This window comes from Meleagris gallopavo, chromosome 6 (assembly GCF_000146605.3).
Source record: "Meleagris gallopavo isolate NT-WF06-2002-E0010 breed Aviagen turkey brand Nicholas breeding stock chromosome 6, Turkey_5.1, whole genome shotgun sequence".
Classification (NCBI taxonomy): Eukaryota; Metazoa; Chordata; class Aves; order Galliformes; family Phasianidae; genus Meleagris; species Meleagris gallopavo.
This window is the reverse complement of record NC_015016.2, coordinates 50,488,340-50,504,747: the sequence shown is the minus strand read 5'-3', so window position 1 is coordinate 50,504,747 and position 16,408 is coordinate 50,488,340. Positions and strand designations below refer to the sequence as shown.

The 16,408-nt window shown below is 40.3% G+C and overlaps 1 protein-coding gene across 2 annotated transcripts in view; it reads left to right on the top strand.

The window, feature by feature from the left end:
• EGFR (epidermal growth factor receptor) overlaps positions 1–16,408 on the top strand; it is a 153,002-nt gene that overhangs the window by 748 nt on the left and 135,846 nt on the right. The gene's annotated exons all lie outside the window — the stretch shown is intronic.

Below are 16,408 nucleotides of genomic sequence, written 5' to 3'. Positions count from 1 at the left end.
GATCCGCCGGGCAGCGTCGGCCGGCCCGCCGCCTCGGGCCGGACACCTCAGCTCATTCCGCTCCAAAAAGATGAATGCATGTATATACGTGTGCACACACCTGGGTAGGGTGTGTAGGGGAAGACGGGAAACTTCACGCGGGTTCTGGTTCTCCGGTTATCAAAGCAGGGAGCGTTCCGTGCTCTCTCTCTGCCCGGCGCGATGCTGTCACCCTCGCTGAGAGCGCCCGGCAGCCTGCGTGGGAACGGCGCGGGGTGGCCGCGAGGCTGTCTGCTTGGCTTCTGGGGCTTTGTTTTTTATACGTTTTTGAAAAACTGGTTTAAGGAGTGAGAAAACTTTTGTGTCGGGAGAGTTCCGTCACTTTTTCTCCGTGCGTGGTGATCTTTTCTGTGAATAGGCCCCAAGCGTTTTGTTCCAGGCAGAGTACAGTTCTCTTTATCTTGGAGATCTGCCAGCAAGGGAAAAAATGCAGATTTGTTGTTGTATTTTCTTTCTACAGAAAAAGAGGGAAAAGAGAATTAGTAGTTTTTAGAAGAGCTGGTGTGTGGCTGAAAACAGCTGAACCCATCTTTTCGTAACTGACGACAGTAAAACCATCTTGAAAGGGAGCTGCAGCTCCCGGTTCTGAGGAACTAGTTGCACAACCTCAAAGCGGCGAAGAGGCTCCTTGTTCCAGAAATCAAGTTCATACCTGTTGCTGATGTAATGTAGGCAGCTCTTTCCCAGGTTTCTGATCTTTTTCTTGTTTCCCCTCACCCTTTGAAAGTGACGGAGAGCAGAGCTGTCTCCATCTGCTGCGTTTGCGTTAAGTCTTTTGAAATGCAACTCCCAGGTGCACGTATCCTGTAGAATCTGTAAAATGTGAGGGTAAACACGTTGTTGCCTTCTTTAAAGTGCTTAATTCTGTGTCTCATAAAATTATGAGCATGCTGTTTATTTGAGGATTATTAAGTGATGAACAGCTACATGATAAACCCAACAGACATTATTGTCAGCATTCTGTTAGTGAGTAACCGTTTCTGTGAGGAGGACTAGTGACAGAAGAGGGAAAGGCAGAATAACTTCTTCAAGAAGCATGAATCAATTGTTTGGGCTTTATTTGTTGTCCTCCGCATTTGAGGATGAATGAGAAAATAAGGTGGGTACAGAATAAAGCAGTTTGGGAATCACGAGATGCTGATTTAGGCAAAAGCCCATCACCTTGGGACACCATGGCATCTGAATTTATGACAGTTCTGAAAGCAAATATGCTGCCATAAACATTGCAACACTCATGTTTTATGATAAAATTCTGTTGCTTCTAGAAGTCCAAATGGTATATGCATTTACACCTTTTAATATTTCAATCCAGTTAGTACTATCCCCCAAAAGTAGCTAGGCAAATCTTTTCATTACAAGAAGGTCAGAATCAACCTATAATGGGTAATGTCATCTGTTAGTATCTGGATTTACGCTGATAGTTGCTGGATGGCCTGTTGACTGCAGGCATGCCACTTCCTGCAGCATGCATTTGACAGATGTCCATTTTGTGTCTCATTGCTTAGTGACACTGCATTTAGGCAAACCGCTTTTTGTTGCTTTATTGGCTCTATATAGCTGGTTTTGATCTGTACTTGCAGCCTTTGTGGGATGGGAACAAGGATTGTGCACTTAACCCAATGGGCAGCGTACTGGCTGCAGAAGCTCTCTGCAGTACCCTCCCACATACCTTATGTTTCGTATCGCTTTCTGTGAAACAGGGAAATTAAGCTCCTTTAGGATGCTGTAGTTGGTTTTTTTGTTTGTTTGTTTGTTTTTGTTTTGTTTTGTTTTTCTTCTTTTTTTGCCTTTGGAAACTGTAACAAATTTGTGAAATCCTGGAGATGATTGCAGTTAGAGCTGGAAATTTCGGATATAGTTAAATGTGGTGAAATAAAGCAATTAAATAAGTCTTCAGTATAAACCTGTTCTTTGCCTCAATGTGTGAATGATTAAGAAAAAAATCCAAAGCCTATTGTTAAGGGCAATTGGTGATAAGCAAGGAAGGGAAGGCAAAGTGACAGCAGTCATCCCTTAATTCAGACAACTTGCAAATACAGTGAATGTGCAAAATGCTGTGAAAGAGTTTGGTGTCTCAACAGAGTGTATACATATGTACATGTAAACAAACTGCGTGCAGAAATGATAGTAGTAAATAATATATTATTACTTGCATCAAGAGTGTATGAAGAGATTTGCAGATAAATGAGAAATGAAGATCGATGCCCTGAAGACTACAGTCAGAGTAGTCCATTATAATTCATTTGTTAATTTATAGAGACTTTCAGGGAGTGTAACAAAGTGTCATTGTGTTCCTCAGGGCTGACTTTTTCATTTGGGTATCCATATATCACTTAAATCACTAGGATATGCGAGCTTTAGCAGCGAGATAGCTGACTGGCCAAACCAGTTCCTTCTGAAGGCATCCTTATCTTCCTTCAATACAAACTAAGTTAGCTTTAGCAACTGTTCAGAAAATAAGCCTGCTGAAAGGTTTACTTCATCTTAGGGAGGATGACTATCTTCTCCGAATGTACTAATATACATACTTACAAAGCAAAACCCCTGGATCAGTCCAAGTTTCAGTAACATGTGTGCATCAGAAGGTACAGTCAAACTGTGGTTCTAAGTGTTGCATCCAATAAAAAACTAACATACATTAAAAACCCAGCAGTCAGTACGTCATGTTCTGCTTGTGTCAAATCCTGTGTTATGTTCCAGTCTGTATTGCCAAAGTGCTTGTGCAACGCATGTGTAGTTGTGATGTTAAGAAGTGCTTTGCCTTGGAGGGCATTGCTCTGGGAAGCCAGGGCTGGCTGTACTCACAAAATCATCCTCTGACTGGTCTACACAAGAGGAGAACTTGTTGGGGTGACCCAGCTGACAGATGAGCTGGAAAAGCGTTATTTTCAAAAAGTGACCTGCTAGCAAGAGCAATTGTTATTTTGGAAGAGTGTTAGTTGCACTGTCTTTTATCATTCTTCAAATACCACCCTGCTATGCTGTTTTCCTGGAGCATCTACTAGGGGAAATGTGATCGCATTGGCTGGCGCTCAGCTAGCACAGAATTGCACTCAATCTAGTTAGGATTTTGCTAGTTTTAACAGAAGCAGGAATTGATTGGAAAGGGAGCAGGGCTTTCATTTGCTGTTCAGAGGCATATTCTGACTTTTCCTTTCTTGGATTTGCCATGAAGAAACTATGCAGCCTCTGATGCATGCTCAAGCTGTGCTGAGGATTATCACCTGTCTTGCTCTCACCCCAAGGTCAGCTTGACGCAACGTGCCTTGCTGTAAGCATGTTTTCAGAAGTGAGTGCACAATTTGCCTCTCTTGAGTCCTACAAAGCGCTTCACCCAGCACTTGAGTTGCAGTGGTGGCTGAGTGGGACCACTGTTTTGCCTGGGCTATGTGATACCTGGGGGAAGGCATGATGGGATCAAGCAAAGCAGCCCTTGCTTTGGGGATACACCCTCCCAGTTAGACTGATGCATGCTGGCACACCAACTCTGGCTGAGATGGGAGGGATGTCAGCCATGTCTGGTGACTCATTAGAGGTCCTTCTGCTCCTGCTGCCTGCTTGTACCTGCCAGGTAGCCAATGGCACGGATTTAGCAGCTTTAGCAGGGGTAGAAAGCACTTGGGTTCAGAGGAGACCACAAGGATGATCTGAGGGCTTGTTGAGACAGGCTCAGAGAGCTGGGCTTGTTCAGTCTGGAGAAAGAAAAGGCTCTGGGGGAGACCTTACAGTAGCCTTCCAGTATCTAATAGGGCCTACAGGAAAGCTGGGGAAGGACTCTTTGTCAGGGAGTGTAGTGACAGGACAAGGGGTTATGGTTTTAACTAAAAGAGGGAAGATTTCGCTTAGGTATGTGAAAGAAATTCTTCTCTATGAGGATGGTGAGTCACTGGAACAGGTTGCCCAGAGCAGCCGTGGATACCTCATTCCTGAGGGTGTTCAAGGCCAGGTTGGATGGTGCCCTGAGCAGCCTGATGTAGTGGGAGGGATTCCTGTCCATAGGAGAGGGAATGGAAATAGATAATCGTTTGAACCCAAGTCATTCTACAGTATGGTATGGTACTAGGGTAATTTTGCTTTGCTGGGAGTTAATGGTGTTCGGATGTGAATCCACCACTTGATGTTTCCTGTGGACTTGGACAGTTGCTGTTCAGCTTGATACAGTGCATGCTACCCCTTTTGTGTGTGAAAGAATGTGACTTCCTTCTATGCATCCAGGAACACTATGTTAATCAGCAGAGGATGAGATCTAATGCAGATCTCCGTTTTGGTTTTCACTGTGTTACTCCTGGCTTCCCATGGCATCAAACTGGACTGTAACACTCCTTTATTTAGGGCTGAGTTCTGCTGACCTAATTGTATTGAGTAATAATGTACTTTTTTTTCCCCAGAAATTATAGTTACAGAGGATTTGGCGTGAATATGGGCAGCAGAAGTCATATGTAAAAGAAATGTGGAAAAAAAAGTTTTGTTTTGTTTTGTTTTTGCTGTTCAGAGAGGTTGTACAAAACAAATGTCTATTCCTGCTGAAGCAAGATTGTTGTTTATTAAGAAAGCTGTGACATGCCTTAGTAGTTTGGCCCATATGGAGAATATTTATGTGTAGGTGTGGGTCTTGTGCTCTCTGTGCTTAATTAGTAATGTTATTAAGGGTTGTTCACAAGGAAAAAGCATGAGAAATTCTTGTTACTTTTCCTATTCAAACAAACTTTGTGATGACCAAACTTTCTGAAGTATGCTTGCTACCACATTTTGAAGTTTTAATGCGAAGTGTGTTTTGCCTGCTGACAATCAGTGCATGGCAGATGCGAGTTTCCTCTGCCTTCCAATGTGCTTTCTCCAACCCACACATCTGTGTACGTGAAAGTAAACATCTACATGTTCACATGCATGTCTCGCTGCTAGAGTGCATCAAACCATGGGTGGATTCTGTTTGTTTCAGTGGTTGAAGGAGGAAAACAAACAAACAAACATAAAGAATGACTTCCAGTCAAAGTGAAACATATATTAGGGTGGTTCTAGTGAAGTGAAGAAAAAAGGAAAATGAAAGAAAAAAGAAAAAAAGGAAATAAAAACAGAGCATCAACTTATCTAAAAAAAGACAGATCTAGGCTAATTTGGAAGATTTGTTTGACCTGAAACCATTGTTGGGTAAAAAGGAAAATCAAATGCTATTTGAAATGAAAAGCTGCAGGTTTATTCTGAAAATAGCAGAGCACTGCTTAATTTTCTTAAATCTCTCTCCCACTCAGTTTCTGGGCCAAGGCATGTTTGCTGCATTTGGCTCAAATTAATGAACTAACTTCAATTCTATTCTTTGCTTGAGAAAAACTAAGGTGGGATAAATTGCTATTTGTGTAAAGGTGAGAAGCTCTGCTCCAGTCTATCTGAAGGTAAAATAGAGAGAGAAATGTTTGTCATGGCTTTTCCATTTTCACTGAGGATTAATAATGAAGATCTTGGTTTCCATCACCTGTGTTGGCTATGCATGGTGCATACACTGAACCATGCTGCCCTTTGGCCAGGGCTGATACACCTCAGACACCAGTCCCAGTGTGGACTGGGGCTTTGGGCAGCAGAGCAAGGGCTGCCAAGCAGTGGCTGTACCCTAAGGGCTAGTGGTGCTGTCATGCTGGTAAAGGCCCTCTGCTGCATGCACTTGCTACTCTGGGGTTCCAACGTGCAGCAAAGGTGCTGTGCTCCTTGCCACCCAGCCATGCCCTCTGGCACCTGTGGAAACTGCAGCTCTGCCAGCTCACTCCATCCCAAGCCCTGCACAATAAAAATAATACAGTACATGCAAGGACAGTTTTGCCAGAATATCTCTTTCCAGGCTGCTGGGGTCCAGAGCACGGTGATGCTGGGTTTTCCAGGGAAATATGGAAGGAAGGAGGAGTGGATATAAAACAGACGCTTCAATGACAGGATAGTAGTGCTTTAGCCCTGGCTTGTACAGTAAGGAAGTTATCATTTGTGGGAACTGTTTTGGTTTTTTTCTTTGTTGTTTTTTTGCATTCTGTAATCCAAACAGTGGCATAATCTTTGACTTCTCATCACCTAACTCAACTATACATATGAAGATAACCAGGGGAGCCCTAGAAATTGGCTATTCTTGACACTGGCGCACAGTGAATTTGCGCTTCTCCTGGTAGGAAAAATATTATTTTATCTACTAGCAGCCATGGAACCAGGGCCACGGAGACTTTGGCTGCTTGAGGTAAAACAGATCGCCACTGGCGAAGTTGCTTGTTGGGATCTTGGCCCCCCTCCTATGTGCTAGCCAATGACAGTCATAGCCTGTAGTTTGAGGTAACCGGCTTCCTATTTGAGGGTTGATTTGCGAGCTTGAAAATGATGTCTAGCAAAGGGCATTGTTTCCTCCCATTCCCGAAGGTCAATCCCTGGCAGCTCTATGTCCGTGTGGGATGCTGGCCATAGTGTATCTGGTGGTTCACTTGGGACATGGTGACTTCACTGGTATGTGTCTGGCTTGGCTTCTTGTTTTCTGCTTGTGACAGGCCTCTCATTCCACCATGCTGGGGAAGCTGCAGCAGCTGCTGAAGTAACAGCTGTGTGAGGCGGTGGCTGCACATCAAGGTGGGCTGCAAGTGGGTATTGCTTTGTGAGATCTGAACTGCTTCTGAAATCACTTCTACTAGCTGCAGAACAGTATTAATGGCAATTTCATATTCCCAATGCCTAACTGAAGGAAAAAAAAAAAGAACAAAGAACTGCAGCTACTTCTGACTGGGGATTTGTATTCAAATATTCAAACTTGTCTCCGCCCGTTAAGATCAGATAAACTTGTGTGTGTTTCTGAAAGATGAATCTGATTTGAATCTAAGGTAGTAAACAATTCATTTTCAGAACTGTGTACTTACATTCTGCAAACGATTGTTACGGCTGCATGTTATTGTTCCCTATTTCTAAGAAATTCCCTGATCTTGGAAGTACCAGTGCATGTAGTTAGTTCTTTATTTGTTTTCTTATTGAAAGTCTTAGGTTCAAAATGCATTTATAGAATACCCATGCTTTCTGAAGTTCACTTGGGAGGCAAGGCTTAGGAGGGAAGCATGGTTCAAGGAGGAAGCCCATTCTAGCTGTTGGATCAGTTATTTCAACAATGCTTTTAGCAAAGAAGCAAGAGGCTGTTTTCATAAATCAGTAACTGGTTCCCATGATTCAGATTAAATCACATTGTTCAGGTCATTTGAATAAATAAATAACTTCTAGTAAATTAAACAACTTCTGCAATTAGGATGGCATGCTGCACACTTCATGTTGTTTGTTGTGTGGCTTTCAGTAGATACAATTAAGTTGGGTTATACTTGGAATGCGAGGTGGCATTTCATCAGAAGCCACTTAACCAAAGCTTACATTAAAATGAGATATAGATTTGTTTTGTACAGGTGGCATTGTGCTGCATCTTCAACGCTTATGTTTTCTGCAAGCAGATACTTAATGGGGAATTGATTTCTCTTGCCAAGTGCACCTTAGTTTTTAAGTTGCACCAGAGCATTCTCAAGCAGGCACTTCATAGTCATTTGCAATTTTCTGCACTCTTCACTTTCCTTTGTATGTTCCTGGGCCATAAACTCCAATGGATGAGGCATAATCAAAAATGCAGAAAACAGCTTTTTGAGGTGTGCATGTGGATTGTGTGCAATTCCTCATGTTTCTGAGGTGATGTGCTTCATGGATCATCCCAAACATTTGCTATTGGGTTTGGATTTGTGATGAGAGCATTGTTAATTTGTTGCAGAGAACAGGGACAAAAAGCTTTTTTTGGCTTTTGTTTCCTAATTTTGCTGTTTTGTAGTTTGCATTAATTTTAAGTAAATGTATAACACTATTGAAAAATCCCAGGTGGACTTGGTGTTATGAAAGTAGTATTTAAAAAAAATACTTTCACTTAGTTACTCTTCTATAAGTGGTTATGCCATGCACAAAGTAATACTGATAAACTCAAGAAAATTTACCATGCACTATCCATGGCAATTAGCAGCTTTGGCTGATGGTGCTCTTTGGAGATACAGTGGATAGGTAAGATTTGAGGACTTCCTGACAAAATCACCATCTAGTGGTTCTCCTGCCTGAGGGCCTTGCCACTGAACTTTGTACAAACTATGACTTTGGAAGCTGGAAAAAAAAATCCTCCATTTCCTTTAATCATTATGAAGAAAAGGCTGCAGTAGAAGCAGACATGACTAATATTTAACAAGCTTGCTTCTACTGCATTAAATCCAGAGGTACAGAGATCGTCTATCTGTATCCTCATATCTGGGGATATGAGGACAGGAATCTCTCTCTTCCTTCCACAGAAAAAGAGGGTAAGGAAGATGTCCTCAAGTCCTGGTTGAAACTACCTTTTCAGGAATTATTTGTCCTTCCAGCTGGAAGTTTTTTCATCTGTGCAATGCTGGTTGGTTTTTTTCCCCCTCCATTTTTATTACAACTTATTTCTCATGAATGGAAACATGATATTCACATTTGTTTAAAAATAATTCCATTTGTTATGCTGCTCTTCAGGCTAGTTTTGTGTGAAGCCCTGCCTTTTGCTTTTTCCTGTTTAAAAACAAGCAGAAAACCCCAAGTGAAATAAACAATGAAACCGGAGCAAGGCAAACCAAATTATTATTATTATTTTTATACAGAAATTTTAATCAGCATAATCCTGACTATGATCAGAGCTGGACCATAGTTTAAGCTTCTGTGTCTGCAGATGAACGTGGGTTTTGCAGCAAGGAGTGGTGTTTGAGGTATTTGCTGACAGTGAGAAGTGGCAGAAGTTGGACTTTGTTCTCAGCCACCCTGAGGCAGAAAAGTCACTGCACTAGAAACAAGCTGTCACACAGTCTAGGAACAGTCCCATTTCCCCTTCATCATGTGCCATGCCAGGTCTTTCCCCATGGACACACACAATAGGCTTAGATCCAGAAAGGATGTATTTCCTTCTTCAGGTTCAGTGTTTGAATCCTGACTGGTATCTGGTCCCAGTGAGGCCATTCCTATTGAGGCATGATAGTTGACAGTACACTGATCATCATTACAAGTAGAAGAGCTAGTGTTTGTCTTTCTAATGAAAATCTCTCTTACTAGTCATTATTTACTTGTGCTTACTGAGGACAGAACATGGAGCAGAGCTGTGGAAAGCAAACATCAGTATTGAGCTAGTGTCTCTGTGGGAGGTGCAAGGCTGGATCAGCTTGGTGCTTGCCATGGCTGCATTGTCCAGGCATTGCATTATCTCTTCCCCAGAGTTAAGAGCAGGAGTTTAGTCCTCTAGAGTGGAAGCAGCAGTAAGTCCTTTTCCACAGATGTAGAAAGAGGAACATGTTGTTCGTGCTTGTGCCAATTGCTTGGCTTCTGGTCTTCATGACTCAGAACAAGGGATAAACAGTGAAGTTACAGTAGTTACAGTCTGACAAAGCAAATGTGAACCTTCCCTTTGGTGATTCCTAATTTGATAACTTGGAATGAGGGTACCTGCAGTAGGAGATTGAAGTCAAAACTTTAGCATCTTCAGTGATCCTGGTAAGACCTCATCATTTCATACAACATCCATGTTGAGATATGAGTCTAATTATACGCTAGTTTGATATTTTTCCCTTTGTCTTGGATTTGTAAGGGGTTTTCATTTATATATGCTTTCTCATTTCCATTTGATCTTCAAAAAGTAGTTGTATTGAACAAAGATACTGGCAGTCTGTTTCCCTTCTAATAAGCTCAGCGAGGTGTTCATGCTAATGATTTCTTTTAATAGTAGTTATTTCAGGGCTTTTCTTATTCTTTTTTTCTCTCCTTAATGAGGTAGATGCCATTGGAAGCATCATTTTATCATAGTTGTCTATAGCAAATTAACTAAACCAGCAGCATCTTTTCTGAAGTTCATCAGGGTACACGATGCTCCCATCAGTGTGTGCTTCCTGACATTTATAAGATTTCTCAAGCAGAAAAAAGATAGCATAGAGTTTTTTTCCAAATGAAGGTCTTGAACAGCAGCAGTCTGTCTTGCATCAATGAGCACATGGTTTTCAGTGAATTAAGACTAAAAATCGCTAATTAACAATTTTTCTGTTTCTTTTGTGTCTGGTCATTAGTTACTATGGACCACGTTAACTCATAATAGTATAACAGCATCAAAGATGCTAATGCAAGAGGAGAATTCTTTGGGGTTCTGCAGAGAAATACTCTATTGCCTATTTCCCAGATATACCTCTTTATATTATGAGTATGTGTGCTTGTATTCTCAGCTCATGTTGGTATTTTTTACTCACTGCTTATCTGACGAAGGGGAAAATCTGAATTAGTCACTGACACTTGAAAAGGGACTTGGGCTGTTTTCTCAACCTTTAATATACCAGTTGGATCTTGACTATAAAGCTAAACTCAAATGCTGTTTCAAAGACAAGGATCGTTTCAAAAACAGCAAATGTAACACTTTTGAGTAAACAGACTAGTTATAATAGGCAAGACTAGAAAATGGATTGTTCCATGGACCAGTGCTGTACTATTAAGAGTGATGATATCTTAGTGGTAATCTCACTGTTGGACTTAATGGCCCGTAAACATTGATAAAAGCTTTTGTAAAATTGTCAGCAATAATTCCATCCATTGTTAGATTGCCAATGAACTTCCTCAGATGCTGAATAAATTGCTACTATCAATTATATTTTTGGAATTATAAAATAAGTCTTTTGTTTTGGAAGTATGATAACTCGCATAACAAAAAAACAAATTCTGTCAGCTTAAAATTAATTGATCACATCCATAGTTGCTGTAAATGCCCAAAGCTCTTTCAACTGGATAGGGCTGATGTTGCTTTTCATCTGAAACTGTAGACCCATGAATTTCCTGTGCCAAGTACTCTGTGTCAGCAGAAATGAGAAATGTCATTACCTATTTTGTCTGAAATAGAAAAAAGAATTTTGAATTTTATAATAACTCTATTCTGTTGTTTCTGTGTAATTTTAGCATGATACTAGAATGCGAACATTGAAAAGGCAAGATTGCTTTCTCAGCCTTTAATATGCCATTCTAAAAAAATAAAATAAAAATTCAGAAACACTTAGATTTTATCTACAATTACATGCTGTGTCAACCTATGGTCCTTTTGATTGATTTTTTTTTTTCTTTTCACACAGCTACTAAATTCTTCAGCTCCATTTTTTTTTCCTTAATCCCTTCCATGTGATTGGTGAAGTGACTTGTTATCAGCCACAGCTTGAGGAAGAGAAGGAAGTTCTCTTGCAGGAATGTAAATAGCACAGGGTATTTAACAGTGCATTAAGCAATGTAGCAGTTAGACTATCCTCATAATACAGAGATGAGAGCAGGAAAATGCTCTGTTTGTCATTAGGTTAGCCAAGCAGTGAAATGCCCTGACATTGATGATGTTCAGCATATCTAATGCAAAATGGAGTAATGCAAAATTGGTAATGCAAAACACATGGAGGAGCTGCCTGGGAGCTTTCCAGTTGCAGCATGGAATGAACAGGAGCAGCTGCCTTACCTGATTTTTTTTTTTTAGTTCAATTTTTATACTCTAGGAAAGAGAAGAAAAGTAAGTGCCTACTGCTGAATAGACCAGGGTCTGTTCTCTTAGTGCTATTGCTTGTCCATTTGCTTGATTTTCTTTAAGGGATGGCAGTAAGCCATGTATCCCAAGGGAATATGTTATCCAGCCCAACTCGTGCAGTTTTGTGCATCTGATAATGGCATTGACTGGCACATTAGCTGTGATGAAGCCGCTTTCTCCATCTCCACCTTCCTCATGTGTTTGGTGGTACCGTGAAGTTCAAGGATGGCCTTGAAGATTTTGGTTTTCTTACTCAGGAATGTGCAAGTTTGAAGAAAAGCACTGCAGCTATATGCAGAGGGGTGGATTGCAAGAGGTAGAATTATGGAGAGCTGGAGGAAAAAGAAAATCTGAAACTCTTGCTTCTGTTACAGTAACACTGTAGCAGAGGCATGCCTTTTCAACTGGTACTTAATCTGGCAAACTTTAGGTGTAATATTCCTTTGAAGTCTATGGATATTTTGCCTGCCAGGACTGCAGGATCAGGATTTTTTATTACTTTATTTGTCTAAGAAAACTCTTCTCATCTACTTAAAAGGGAAAGCTGATACAGAATACCAGACTATGTATTATGAAGGCTATGCCAAAAAAGTAATTCTTCTGAAACAGAAGGTGAGATTATAAATTATAATCACATCACAAGGTATTGTGGTGTCAGAATTAAAACTTTAAATGTGACTTTTGATTGGCTGTGCTTAAAAGTAAGTCTAGTACTCTGGTAATTGTCATTCCACTTTCTTTCCTAAAAAATTATTCCTAGACATGCTGTTGGATGGAATTGAAATAGATTAATTCTTTAGGTTCTGTACAATGATGTGTCTTCAGCATGGATTTCTGCCAGCTGACATGGTGGTTCTACTACTGCAGAAAAAAGGAGGTATCTCAAAACTTGTTGGAGTTAACTTGGTTGAGTCAAATGGCATTTTGCTTGCATTTTGCTCGCATTGAGTGCTGGACTCAAAACTTCTAAATGGAGCTCTTGCAACTGATTATATGTGTATGTATGTCTATATATAAAAGAAAAAGAATTATTTACTGTAGACCTGAGACAATATGTTAATATGGCATTCTTAGTTTATACAGGCTTCTGGCACTCATACTTCATAGTTAGGAAGAAATTGTGTTACTGCAGCAACTGTTATGCCACACAGTACCTAAGCAGCTCCTGTCTATATCATGTACATTAGACAGACTTTTTAACTGCACACAATTAAAGCAAAAGTAAGAGCTTAACACTCACTGAATGCTGTGTCCATAGGAGAGTGTGAGTTGGTTCTGAAGCTGAAAAAAGGTCTTCATGGAAATAGTTAGCAATAGCTGTGATTTAGCAAGCTACTTTGGCAAATGCATCACTTCATGTGTATGCACAATCCATTTGAAATCAGTGGATTTGTACATACTCACTGAGCTTGTACAGGATGAGGAACCTCGTTTTACGGGGGGCAAAAAGCAGATTATTTAAGGGAGCAATAATCTTTAGAAGCTGAAGGAGAGACGCTTTAAATCATGACTGATGAGGGCAGCTACTTGCCATTTCTTGAAAATGAGCCTCTGAGGATTGTTTGTAACTTTAATTTCAATAAGTGGAAGTATCAGAAGCTGCTGGAAATTTTGATTTATGGATGTGAATTTGGGGCAAGATTTCACATTACATATCTACACTATGTCTGAAAGCAAGAAAACATTGTCAAGGCGTATAACAAAGTTTTGCTGTCTATTAAAACTTAGAGATTTGAAATGACACATTCTAAATGTTTCTATACAGTGCAGCGCAAGTAGGAGAAACAAAATACCTAGTAAAGACTGAACTAGTCTGGACTCAGTGAGACTACCTTATCACTGATATCTTTGCAGCATCAGATCAGCATCCTATTTAGGAATTTCGCTGTTTCTTGGCTATGGTACAGGAAGACTTTCTGTACAACAAATTTGCTATATTTCATTGAATTCTTAAACCTTATTCTTATCTCTTAGAGCTGAGTGTGTGTATTAATAGATATATGCATTTAGAAAAACATATTGGGATTATGAAGAATTTATTATGCTCAGTAGCACTGTGTTTTCAAGAAGATTGGTTGCTGTTCTCTTGTTGATTTTTTTTTCTCTCATTTATCAGATTATATGAAGCTTATATACAGTTTTGTGATTTTTGAAATTGAAAAATGCTACTTACATATGCTTCATAATTGGTGCCTTTCCCTGTTCTTTTGGAGTAATTGCTGATCTGCATCTTTATTCATTGAAACTGCTTTGAAATAAACATACACTGAAAGAAATTATGCATAGGTGCTAATTCATATATTTGTAAATTTGAGTTCTGTTTGTCGTGGCCTGAATTTCAGTCTCCTCTGTTAATGGTAACATGTGTGCTGTTGGTAGCTGTGAGATAAATGATGCAGGAGGCTAGAGGGAGCAGCTTCCCTACTGGTGTCTCTCCTCCGTGATTGCTCTTGTTTTCCCTGGTCTGCTCCTGATGGTTCATTTAAGACCATGCATTAGGACGGTGCCATTGGGGCTTACCTCCTTTTTCTCCCATGAAAGCCATTAGTTAAATAACTTGGGAGAGAACATTGCAGAGGTCTGCCTCTGCTGCAGCTGGATGTTCAGAGCTGAGCCCAAATCCTGATGTAGTCAGGATATGGATAAAATACCTGTGAACATTTGGATATATTGATGAGAAGCAGCAAGTTTTGTGTGAACCGTGTTGGTCCGGGAGGCAGCCATCCTAGACTGAACCATGTAGGTGTGAACACTGAAAGATCACTTTTGGATGCTTTCTATAGCTCTACTTTTCACATCTTCACTGTGATATAACCTCTAGTTCCTGTGCTGATACTCCTGCCCTAGTTTGCATTTTGATCTTCACAGATACTCTTGACAAGCATCTATTATTGCCACGTGTACATTAGGGCAGTAGAGCACATTTACACTTGATAACAATCCTACAGCCTCATTATGTTTGAGCAAATGCCAAAAGCACTTTAGAGTTCTCTAAGTTAAAGGCAGTGACAGTGGCTGTATTCTGGGATTGGATGCTTTGCACTGGGTGCGTTTGTGGTGCTGCCCGGAGGATAAGGACAGGTGAGCAAGGTAGAGCAAAGGTACCCTCAGAAGTCCTTTTGGTAACGTTATTTAGGCCTCATACTAATACACCAGAGAGCTGCTGCACATGCAAGATTTTCCATGTGTTTTCCAGAACTGTATTAGGTGAACAGATTTTTGTGAAGGTGTTCAGATACATCATCATATAGCCTGAATCATGACAAAAATAGAAGTACTTTTGTAGTCAAAAGTAGAACTTTTAAAAGATGTTTTCTTGTTAGTGCTTTGAATGCACTACAACAATACGTAGGCAAGCAGTAAATTATCTCAAAAATGTACATGCACCTACTAAAAAATGCAGCCTGTGCCTGCTTTCTAATTAATCACTGTGATAAACTCAATGTTATGCAAGGAATGCTTTCCAGCAATAGCAGGATCTAAAAAGTTGTTTTATATGTATATTAAGGATGCTTTTGGAGGCCAAGAGACAGAAGAGCTTAGAAGTCTGATGATTATTTATCTGGAAAGAGTTCCTGGTGTCACAGGAACTGAGCCTGCGCTCTGTAGTTGTTTAACCACATGGGGAATGTGTTTGGTAGTCTGCTCACAGAGACACTGAGGGACACTGTGCCTTTATAAGTATCAACGTTCTGCTGTTTGTGGGCTTTGGAAGCACAGATGGGTTGTATAATGAAACTTGAATTCCTGGTAAAGGTTTAGAAAGAAAAGAACTGAAATACATCAGGACACCAATAAATTCTCATCTGCATTCACTGCAGTGAAGCCCAGAGAGGCAGTGAACCTTAGGTTGATTAATGAAAGCTGGAAAGCTGCAGTGGGGGATAGGAGATATCGGGTGTTGTAGAAAAATAGAGCTTTTGCATTCGGTCCTGACTTTTGAACTCAAAATTAGCAAACTTCTGAAATTCAAAATTAAAGACAGTGAAATTATTCCAGCAACTGCACAAACTGAAAGTGAATGAAGAAGCTTCCCAAGACTTAGAAGGTCTTATTTATAATGTTTGTTGTTCCTTGTTTAAAAGGCATATCTGTACTTGTCTCCTGATCTTATATGATGTGGTATGCTAAAATGCAAAACTTGCTTTAGCTGTAGGGGGAGATGAACACTAAAGGCTTCTGAAAATGTCTCGGCAAGGAAGACTTCAGTTTGATTGGGGGGAAGTAGATTCTTTCAGATGGAGGAATAGCAAACATTCACCTGTGCAGCCAGCAGTTGCATGGGCAACTGTGTTATGAAAACATGAGGTCACATTCTGCCCTCACGTAAACCTTCATAGCTCATGAGGCAATGAGCTAGCACACCTTCAGCTAAAAGTAGACCTGGGTCCTGAACAGCCAGGAGAAACGTAGTGCCAAGCAGGATTTTAGTCTTTCAGGTTTGCTCTCCATCTGTGCTGCCTAGCATAATGCTTCTGGCAAGAGAAATGTTGCTTGTCCTTGAGGAATCATATGGAGAAGTTCTATGCAGTACTCTTTACATTATTTTTCTGTGTTTTGGATATTTATTTCAGGTCACAGTAAAACTGCAGTAACAAAATTTGCAAAGAAATTATAATTGATCTGTTCCAGTTAAAATGGGATTTTGGTTTAGAGTTTAGAAATGTTTAAGTGGTAGAAGTACAGCCAGGAAAAAATACAGCAAGTTAAAAGGTGGCCTGAATTCAGGTATCAAATCTTCAAGTCTCTTCAGATTTTGTGGAGGGGTAAGTTGTGGTTGTTTTTTTTTTTTTG